General features: G+C 44.1%; 1 pseudogene; it reads right to left on the reverse strand.

Annotated features, from left to right (window-relative positions):
• The window catches only part of LOC123162756 (uncharacterized), a 100,396-nt pseudogene that overhangs the window by 67,842 nt on the left and 21,025 nt on the right, over positions 1-11,529 (reverse strand).

Below are 11,529 nucleotides of genomic sequence, written 5' to 3' on the forward strand. Positions count from 1 at the left end.
GCCATTAGTAATTTGGCCCAAACATTCCCCCGAATGCACCCCCCGACCACCTTTTCAGTTTCAAAAAAAAAGAAAATGATAGAAATGTCAAAACAATAAAGAAAATAAGATTCCCATGTGATATGTGGTCTAGTTGTTAGCAAAATTTACAAACATGAATTTTTGACTTTTTTGCAAAATCTCTCGAGAATTTGTAAAATGGGCATAACTTTTGCATACGAACTCGGATGAAAAAGTTTTTTATATGAAAAATTATCTACTCAAAAAGATACATCCGAATTTAACACCCGTTAAACATTTTCAAAATCCTCAAAAACCTAACAGAAAAAAAGATACGGGGCTTTTAAGATCTGGAGAGGCAAAAAAATTCAAACTTACTAATGGCACACCTGCCAATGGTGCGCCATTATTATCTTCCCGCCTTCAAAATTCAAAATAAATCAAAAAATAAAAAAAGTTAGTAATGGCGCACCTGCCGACGGTGCGCCATTACTATGCCGTATATATGGCTGGGCGTGGTCCTCTCCTCCTTACCTCTTCATTCTTCTCCTCCACTCCACCTCTCCTCCACTCCATCTCCTCCTCTCCTCCACTCCATCTCCCCTTCTCTCCTCCACCATACTACCCTCCTCCTCTCCGGCGACCTCCTCCTCCCTCCTCTCCTCCCCTCCCCTCACGGTTTCTCCTCCCTCCCTCCTCTCCGGTGAGCTCCTCCTCCCTCCTCTCCTCCCCTCCCCTCATGGTTTCTCCTTCCTCCTCTCCGATGCTCCGGTGAACTCCTCTCCGGCGACCTCCTCCTCCTCTCCGGCGATGTAGGCGAGCGCCTCTCCGGTGACCTCGGCCCTCCTCTCCGGCGAACACCTCTCCGGCAAAAGAACACGACAAAAGAACGTAAAAGATCCAAAAACGAGAATAAAATTTGAAAAAAAACGAGCAAAAAAAGAGCAAAAAATGGGCAAAAAATCGCGATCCAGATCCAAATTCAAAATTCAAAAATAGCAATGGCGCACGGTGGGGGTTAGACGGTGCGCCACTACTATTTTCCCGCCTTCAAAATTCAAAAATACTAATGGCGCACCGTGGCCTATACTAATGGCGCACCAGTGGTTCGCCATTAGTAAAAAATACTAGGGACGTGGTACTAGTGGCGCACCAGTAGTGCGCCATTAGTAGGCAAAACTGGTGCGCCACTAGTAGGCCTTTTCCTAGTAGTGCGGCCGTCAATGAACCATCTTTGTTTGCCTGCCAGTAATGAGAATTGACTTGTAATTTAGGAGTATGAATATAGTACTAAGAAATTAATGAGGTCAACTGAGTAGCACTTCAAAAAAGAAAACATAAATATAATGAGGTCAACTGATCAGGACAGTGTTTATTCTCAACAAAATAACTGACCAGGACAGTGTTACCTGCAGGAAGAGCCCATTTGGTGCTCTGATCCTCATCCTATTCTGGTTGTTGTCATTGCGCACTAACTTGAACGTCTCGGACGGCCCCGGCGTGGTCACCATTGCCACCACAACGCCGGTGCTCCCGACGCCCACGAACTGGTTGCCGAACACCTTGAAGTTGAAGGTCGTCTGGTCGATCCGCCAGAGCTTGAAGGTCTCCCAGCCAGAGGCTGAAGCCCAGTTCGCGATCAGGGCGGCGCCGCCGCCCTGCTCTGCGGCCACATAGGCGTTCTGCGTCACGGACTTGAACTGCAGCTGTGTGCCATCCTGCTCGGCAGAATCACGAGATCAAGAAAACAGCTTTGCGTTTTCCGATAAAACAGCGAGAATCTGGCTAGCTATAGGTCAATTGTTTACCAGGAGATCTTTGTTGGGGATGTCGTCAAAGAGGGAGGGCAGGATCCAGCCCTCGGTGACGAGCCAGCCGCCAAGGTTCACCGCCCGGATTCGGGGGCGAGGAGAAACCGGATTCAGGGGCGGATTAATTGACATCTGGGCTTGGGAGAGGCAGCACAGCCATGAACAGCAGTACAGGAGGATGAGGCAGACGCAAGAGCTCCTCATATCGCTACCACCTAGCTAGCTCTTTGTAAAGCAAAAGCTCTCTGTGTGTTGTGATCCTATGGTCTGCTCAGGTAGCTTAAATAGGAGATTAAGTGGGTCAGTGAAGAGAATATCTAAATGGTATATGGCAGAGTGAGCTGGACGAGTAAGGTGGCTCCAGCTCGGCAAGTGTGGCTATACATCAATTAATAGATATTCTCTTGTATTTTACATTTCTTTATCTTTTGCCCACGTATTTTGGAGCATATCCGATGGGTCCCACAAACCTTTATTTTTCGGAAATAAAATGTTCTGAAAATATTTTTTTCAAAAAGGGTCAGATATATCTTTTTTGCATTTTTTAAATTTTCCAATTATTTCAAAGAACAAAAATAAATCTATTTTTAATTTTTTAACCGCTCTGTCATTTTCAAAAACATTACAAACATATTTCAAAATGACCACATAAATTTCAATTATTCCAGTCATATTTTCATCAAATTGAGAAACATTTCATACATGTACCACACATTTCACTGTTCAAAAGAGTTTACAAACATAATTTATAAACATTGACACAAATTTCAAGTAGCCCAGTCATATTTTAATAAATTTAAAAGTTTACAAATACCATTCGTAAATATTCACACAAATTTCAATGACTCCAGCGTATTTCAATAAGTTTCACAAAACTTTACAAATACCATTCTTAAATATTCACAAAAAAAATCTTGGGCGATTGAGGGTGGGTTGTATTGTAAATTTGCTAAAATATCTCATAAGTATCAAATCATCTGAGGGTGGCACATTTCAGTCTGCTATGTAGCGGTTCGGTTAGAAAAAATGGGTTCCATAAAAGTACTGGTTGTTGTTGTCAGACTGTGAATTTGCTTGCATTGAATATGCTTTGTTTAATAGAAGGCTTGATAGCCTGACTTTATATATAAAGTTCATATAGACAAGAAGTCGGGGCGGTAATGATGGATGTACCCGCTTTATAGAGAACCACTTAACAAGCATTAGCATGAAATTGTAAACAAAACGAAACTACAAGGGTAGCCAGCTTAATTAAACACGCTCCACTGCAACCACTAAGACCGATGACTCCATCACTGCCCTAAGCAAGGCACTTGGGGCCATAGCTTGGCTACGAGGCGAATTTGAAGAAAATTCAAATGGAAGATCCACGTGATGAAAGCTTTGTTACCACTATTCCACAAGGCGTATGATAGTCGCAGATCCCAACCAGGTGAGAGAATGAGAATGGTCCGAGATGCTTTGCATGATAGCGAAGAAATCTCCATAGGACGAAGAGGCCCATGTACGCCTAATCATACCCTGCCACAGGACCCCCAAAACGATGACATAGTACCCGTGAAGATAATGTAGTCTTGGTTTTCAGGCATTGGAAACTATTGACAAAACCTATCCCCTGGGCCATGGCTTTTCTGAACTTGATTCCCGCTGTAGCCGAGATACGCTACCAAAGACATTTTATTTATTTTGAGAGGTAGTCTAGCTTTCCAAATATCCTTGCATTCTAAGGTGTTGGTACTACTATGAGGAGCCGGTTAAAGGGAACTTATGGGGAATTTTCTTGACTTTTGCCGCACCCAAAAAATGTAGTGACCCACTGTGACCAACTACACATGCGCGAGCTGTGCTTCGAGCTCACCTTCATTGGGGCGCCACCTAATGGATTGCCGAAACCTAGACCGGCTAAGGTCAAAACAAAGAAATTTTGAATAAAGATCTCCGTGATGAAAGCTTTGTTCCTAATATTCAACAAGGCATATGGTAATGTCGCAAACCCCAACCATAAGAGACAACGAGAATGATCCGAGATGCCTTGCATGATAGCAAAGAAATCCCCATAGGATGTAGAGGCGCACATACACCTAATCGTCCCCCTGCCGCAGGACACAAAAAATGACGACCTAGTACATGATGTCAAACTATGTTAAACTGTGACCGTGTGCATCATTCAACGCAAAGGTCAAGTGTTATCTTCCTTATGGAATTTCTTTTACCATTAGCACTCCGCTAAGGATGGGTGTAAGTTTATATGCCGGTATTTATTTTACAGGTATATATTACTGGTCAACACGTGATTACTCGCTGGGGCGCGTACCATAAACTAGCCAAAATGTTGGGAGAATTTGAGTCCAGGATCTCAGTTTATCATTCCATTTAGACATTTCATCTTTTTTGTGTGGGGAATTTAGAAATTCATCTTGTGAACGACAGTGGATATGTACTGACTTTTATCCTTCATAATAGAAGCCCATCGAGACAATATTGGCATGTACTGAGGATTGACTCTCGATCCAAGATGTGGACACACCAGCGAGCGCCAGCGCCGGTGGATGGCGTTGAGCCCGGCACGTTGCCGGAATATACAGCTGAATCATCCATTAGTTCGGCCGGCCGGCCGGCAGCAGAGGTTCATGTGCCCGCACGTTAGGGCTGCTACGGTTTAGTCTCGGTCCCTGTTGACACCGCTTACTATATTAAGTGGAGCGGCATGTCGTCGGTTAAGGCCCTCCCCAGCGTAAGCTCAAATGCCGTTAAATTATTGCCAACTCTGTGTCAGAAGTATATGAGGGTGTTACTGGCGATGCAACATGCGTGTAGACGAATACGAATGATGCATGTACGACTAGTGAACAAGAGCCCTGCATTATCACATGCATAACCAAGCCTCTATATCCGGCGAGCTTTTCATCCCCATGTTTTGCCACTTGGCGGATGGGGACTGGGTAGCCTATAGAATGCAGCCACGTGCATTACTTTGGTAGGGCATGGGGTAAAAATCTAATGTGGATGTAAACTTTCTGCTAAAATTTCCCTAACGTGTGTTGCGAGTTTGTTGTGCGGCTAGCAAATATGTGTGTGTTTGTGGGCCATCATTGGTTGTTGACTTGGGCTTTGGTTCTTTCCTGAACGGTGCCGCCTCCCATCGTTGGTCTAGGCTAGCTATAGTTGTTGACTTGGGCTTTGATTGTCCTGAACGGTGCTGCTTCCCATTGTTAGGTCTAGGCTAGGCCACCGCTTGGCTGCACAGGCGGAGCTCCCGGTAGGGCGAGGCAGGGCGCCCGCCCTACCTTGATTTTGTGCAGAAAGATTAGTACATGTAGTCATACGCTGTCGCTGGCCGGTTCTATGGGCGTGGAGTCATGTTCGCTAGAAAAAAGAAGACTTGCTGCTGCTGCTGTGCATCCTTCGCTATAATTTCAGCCTCAAAAAAATATAAATTTCTACATTTTCATGTTGTGAATTTATGATGTAAATTTTCATAGTAGCTTCACAATCTAGATGGCATTAAAGCTTCATTATCCATTTGTTTTCAGGTCTACTTAAATATGCTTGCATTTCCATTGTATTTGAATTAGTTTAAAATCATGTACAATTATCAGAGCATATTATTATTGTGTATATGCTATTTGATATTTCATCAAATTATATATCACTCCCTCCGTCCCGTAATATAAGAGCGTTTTTGACACTACACTGGTGTAAAAAACATTCTTATATCATGTGGTGGAGGGAGTGGTCAGTGTTCGCCCCACCTAAAACTTTTTCGTCCTCCGCCACTGCTTGGCTGCCTGTTGTATTTTTCTTCATGTTCCTCTGCAAACACGTGTGTGTGCGCGTGCTACACGGTGGTGCTGTTCGATTTGATGAGCTTCTTTTCTTTGGATAGGCCAGCGCAGGGCACACACGACTCTGCGGCGGCGAGCACGAGGCAGGTGGCTTGCAGGTCGACCATGCACGGTGGGCGTTGGCAGGGCTCAGTGTTGCGCGCGGAGGCCATGAGAGCACGTGTCAGCGAGCCGAGGAACGGGTTGCAGGCGGATGCGTCGATGTGTAGGGTAGATACGACCTGTTGCGCGCAAGGAACTCGCCGAGCTCCGGCGAGATAAGGCCGGAGAGCAGCACCATCTAGATGGCCAGCATGTCCAGGTGCTTAAGTCTGGCCGAGCTCGCCGCGAGGGGGCAGAGATGCTGGTCTCTGCGAGGCCGGGCATGGTGAGGTTGGAGCAGTCGAGCAGATGCCGATAAGATCTGTAGCTCGGATTCGAACACTCCGATGGAGGATGCCATGCACTCGACCATCACGTCGCGCATGCAGAAGGTGGGGCTGTCCAAAGGAGATCACGACCTTGAAGGTGGAGCGGATTTTTGGCGCAGCCGGCGCCAGCGTTCTCCCGATAGTTTATGGACGGCCCCTTTTTTCTGTCTTTCTTTTACTTTTGAGCATTTACTTTGCTATATAGGGTTTCTGTTGTAAACTAGATACGTGATCTTTTACATGTATGCATAGATCCAATCATGCACTTGTGGTGTTGGTTGTGTGTTTGTCTGCACAGACAAAAACACGCAGCAAAGTGCAAGAGGTCTCCGGCTGCAGTTTTGGGAGGAGTGGCAGCTCCTTTTCACGAAAAGCTCAAGGGCTAGCTCAGGCATGGAGCTGGCCACTAGAATCCACCAGCAGAACTTCGGTCTGGAGGTCACCGGTTAGCTGACCGCAGCCACGGTCACCAAGATGATGGTCCCATGTTGCAGCGTCGAGGATATCATCAACGACGCTTCCGTCATGGAGAAGACGGCGAAAGACGGCGGTCCACTGAACGAACCTCTACTCCTACTTCCCGGGGTCACCGTGTTGGCCGCTCTAAGAAGAGACTCAAGTACGCCATCATTCCCCTAAAAAAAAGTACGCCATCATCGTTGTAGACACATTCTGCACGTACGCGCCCACGTCTAACCTCCTATCCATACTCTCTACTACAATGTTAGCTAAATTGAGTCATTTCGGTTAGACTGTTAGCCTGGCTTCCTCCAACACAATGTTGCATGTGTGCGCGTAGCGAACTGTTTTTCTGATCAGTTTTGGGTATTTGGGGTAGACTATTTGACTACGTGCGTGAGAATATGAACAAATGTGTCTACGATGGGTGACGAGGAAGTTATTTGCTAAGACTAGTGCTCCGGCTGATTACGTTAAGCGGTTCTATTTTTTTTATTCGTGTGTGTTGGATGTGGGGATTTGACGCGTGGTGTTCGACATGTTTCTTCGTAGCCGTTTCTTCTTAGTAAAAGGAATGTTTTACCGTGGACATGTTGTGTTTTGCTAGCTTTTTTTTTGAACTGGTGTTTTGCTACTTTGGTGTTGTTATCCATGGTGGTCTGCGGTGTCATTTCGTTGTTATCTGTTTCATAGTTGCCTCTGGCGAGTGCTGATGTTTTAGGTGGTTCTGATTTGCTGACTGCTTTGCCATTTAAGTCACGAGCAAAGATTAAAAAAAAAAGGCTAAGCCAGTGCCACAAGAAAAGTAGTAATAATACATTTCTTCTCTCATTTTTTCTAGGTGGTCATGTGGTGATACTTTCCATCCTTTATGTACCAACTAACGAAAAAGAATTGCATTCCTGTATAGCACTGGCTTTAACAGCACAGCTACAAGATTACCGATATGGCCATTGGAACAGACAACACAACACTATTCAAGCATGGATAATCATTGATATTATTACTACGAAAGCAACCAGGCATCCGTGAACTCAACCAATCGATGTTCACTGGCAGTGCAAACAACAATACTGGATGAATCCGAGGAAAGTGTCGCTCAGGTCTCACTTGGTCACCTCTATAACAACCACATCATAGACATTGATGATTATAGCATTCAAGCTTCAGGTGCAGAAAACACATACTTTGTTCGCAAAATAGATGGTTCATCACTATATATTTGTTTTTTGCTAATGGTGTATGGTTTTTCTTCAGAATTGTTCCCTACATAAATATGGAAATTCGGTGCAAGCAGAATTTGCCATCAGAAAAGATAGTCTCAAGTTTCTTATTGTTTTAGGACGACATTTCAACGAGGGTCTCTATTCATATATTTATGTACTATTCGCCTAAGATTTGATTCAGCATGCACCTCTTTGCTCTCAAATTAAGGCCTGCCTTTTTTTTTGTTCTCTTCAAAATCAGTGGAAGAACAGAAGAGCTCGGGATGTGCTTTCTTTGGAGAACAAAGAGAATGCTACTCTCCATTTTGGATGAAAAGTAGAAGTTTCTGCTAGGTACTTGAGGCCAACTTTTCGAGTGGTTGAGAGTCCTAAAAGACATGGTATTATTGATGCATAACCAATTGTATCTTTACTATAAAGATGCACACATCATCTATCTCACATGAAATTAACAAAACCGAAATAATCGAACCAAACAAAATAAAAATCATGAGTTAATACCAAACACATGAAACTACATATGAAGATGAAAACCAAACACACTGTGACAAAAACCATACAGTTAAACTTACATGAACCCCGAAAAACTCTTGGAAAACACAACAAACCAATTAGCCAAATAGTCAACGCTCTTTCTATCCACACATACAAAACTTTATGTAGCGTCTAGATAATGTTTGAAGATTTTAACATCCGTACCAATATGATGTTTATACACACAACAATATTAAAAAAGTGAACATGCAACAATTGAGTAGTTAATCAGATAATTATCAAATAAAGTTTAATACCATCGTATACAGATTTTCTCACACGACATATCAGCAGGCGCGGCGTGCCGCTGCACGGACATGGCTATGTAGAGCGGACTGTACACGGTTTGAATATGTACATTTTATTGAAAGTGCATAAATGTGTGTCATTTTGTTTGTCAACATACATCATGCATGGTTGTAATAAATGTACTTCTTTCCCATCTTGAGCTCTTATATCACCTTCCTTGTGTATGCATCAATGTGCTTTTCTTCATGTAATAGCATATAACACGTGTGAAGCCATCACATATATTTTCTTTAGCTTATAATAATGTTTCATGATTCTATCACGACATACAGACGGGCGCGGCGTGCCACCGTGCAGGTTAAGCTAGTAGGAATGATACATGGGATGCGTTCAGGTAACAAGTTTAGTAATACGTAGCACCGCAGATGCGGGATCTAAAATTCTAGATGCTCCTGGTCTGGTAACTCTTAAGTTATACTACAAGTTGGAAATAGTGAATAATACTATTCCTAGTGGTTGTTTGGATAGCGGATAATAACCTCCAGTTTTTCCCTGCAAAACATAAAATAAAATACGGAAAAACTAATGCCCACACATGTTGGCACATTGCCCACACGCCTCCTTCACCACTCATTTTGCCACGTATGAACAGATCACATCAGCAGAAATCTTTTTGGTTTTTGGCTTAAAAATGTTTTATCTCCTAATTAAAAAATCGAATTAAAAATCCGTTTTCACCATTAAATCTGTCTCGACGAGATTTTCAAAACTAGACCCCATGTTGATATGTTTCGACGAATTTTTTTTTCCCAAAATTGCCATGATGTTTACACTGCAGTTGCTTAAACTAAAGTTACCATGTGGCAATTTTAATTTGTAGAGCATGACAATTTTAGTTTTCTGATGATGGCAATTCCAGTACTTTGACCATGAAAATATTTTTTTTGTATGAACCATGGCAATTTTAAGTGCATGTATCATGGCAATTTTAGGTTATGGTGCATGGCAAGTCTAGTTTCTTAATTCTCCGTTTCATAATTTGTCAAAATTTACTTTTAAATGTAGAAGAAAATAGTTGAAACATATCATGGCAACTTCAGTGCAAACATCATGGCAATTCATGTGCAATAGACATGACAATTTTAACCAAATAAAAATTCATCGAAATATATTGTTATGAGATCTAGTTTCGAAGATCTCGTCGCGAGGGATTTAATGGTGAAAACGGATCTTCAATATGATTTTTCATTTAAGAGATAAAACATTTTGTAAACTGAAAATCCAAAAATATTCCCACATGCATGCATGTGGTGACATGTCATAGTCTGTGTGTTATAGGGCGTGTGGGCGGGTTTTGCTCCCATCACACGTGTGGGCGTTAGCGTTGTCCATAAAATAACATCCATTTTTAGCAAAACTTGGTTTTAAAAGATATTTTGGAAAATCAGTTTTCATAACAATTCTGTGACGGTTTAATAAGATTTCACAACCGTTCATGGATTCGCTACATCCATGGTACCCTTGGTCCCATGCACTTGTCCAGTGCATCTTACTCTGGGGACAACTGTGGGACGTCACCCTGTTGGATGTGCCGGATCGCATCTTCTAGCGATCGACTACTACTGGCGCATACTTGGCTAAGTCTTGCATGGTGATGGTGGATCGACCATCCAGCCAGCATGGTGGTTAACTTGGAAGTCTTGGGCTCCTCTCCGGGTCAAGATCTTCCTATGGCTTACGTACCTGGCCCGCCGTTGGACAGCTGACAGGTTTGCTGGCCGCGGATTGCCCCACATGGCCCTTTGCCTGTTATGTGATCAGGATCCAGAGACTATGCAGCAGCACCTGGCCGATTTCTGTTTCTCGCATCGGTATGGCGAGAGATTCTCTCTTGGTGCCATGCCATCCACCCTCCCTAGCTCGGACAGCAAGTTCCGTGAGTGGTTCTCCGCTTCCATTCATGACTCACCGACCATATTACATCATGGCCTCGCCACCATGTTCATTCTCACCACTTGGAGAATATGGAAGCACCGCAAGGGCTGCGTGTTCAACAGCGACTGACCCTCGATTGCTAGGCTCACTGATTGCATCAAGGAAGATGCCTGAGCTTGGGTGCGCGTGGGGGCCAAGGGGCTTGGCCAGCTGATCGATGAGACCGAGGCATCCATAGATGGGCCACGCATACCCTCTCCTTGCGCTCTTGTAATTCTCGCTCATGCCGATTCCCGTGCATGTGCTTGTGAGATTACCTCGGTGACCATCATAATCTTTTTTTTGCGGGAAAAAGAGATTGTATTCATAGAATAGCATGGGTATCCAATGTTGTTGAGGATAAAATAAACGAATTTGTACACAAAACAATAAGTAATCTTTTCAGAAAACATGGTTTCCAGGTTTTAGAGAACTAGTTTTAGGTATCGTCGAGTCAGTTAGAAAAATCCAAACAAAGATTTAATTTGTTAGTAATCACTACTTGAAAATACCTTATAGGTAGAATGTTAACAGTATCGTGGGGTACAGGGCAACCACTACTGCTACTTAGCGGTAGCGTTGGGCGCAAACCGGCGCTACATGTAATCCTATAGCAGTAGCGCTGACCGCCTACCCAACGTTGCTGCTAAGTGGTCCCGACCTATCCCACTGAGGCTACCCGTGGCAGTAGCGCGTCCTGGGTAAAACACGCTACTGAACTAATAGCAGTAGCGCGGTGATACTGAACAACGCTAACACTACCAGTCTAATGTTCCTGGCTTGTGGGCCCATCTTAGCAGTAGCGTGTTCCTGTAATCCGGCGCTACTGCTATGGCGTTTAGAAGCAGAGATATTCCATAACAAGCGCTGCTGCTAAGCCCATCCTATCTTCTCCGTGCGGCTGCCCCTCACTCTCCCTCTCCACTCCACTCTCACTCTCCCTCTCCACTCTCTCCCCTGCACCGGCCCTCCCCGACGACCACCGCCGTTGCTCAGCCAGCGCCGTCGTCGACGCTCCTTC

This window comes from Triticum aestivum, chromosome 1D (genome assembly GCF_018294505.1).
Source record: "Triticum aestivum cultivar Chinese Spring chromosome 1D, IWGSC CS RefSeq v2.1, whole genome shotgun sequence".
In the NCBI taxonomy this organism is placed as follows: domain Eukaryota; kingdom Viridiplantae; phylum Streptophyta; class Magnoliopsida; order Poales; family Poaceae; genus Triticum; species Triticum aestivum.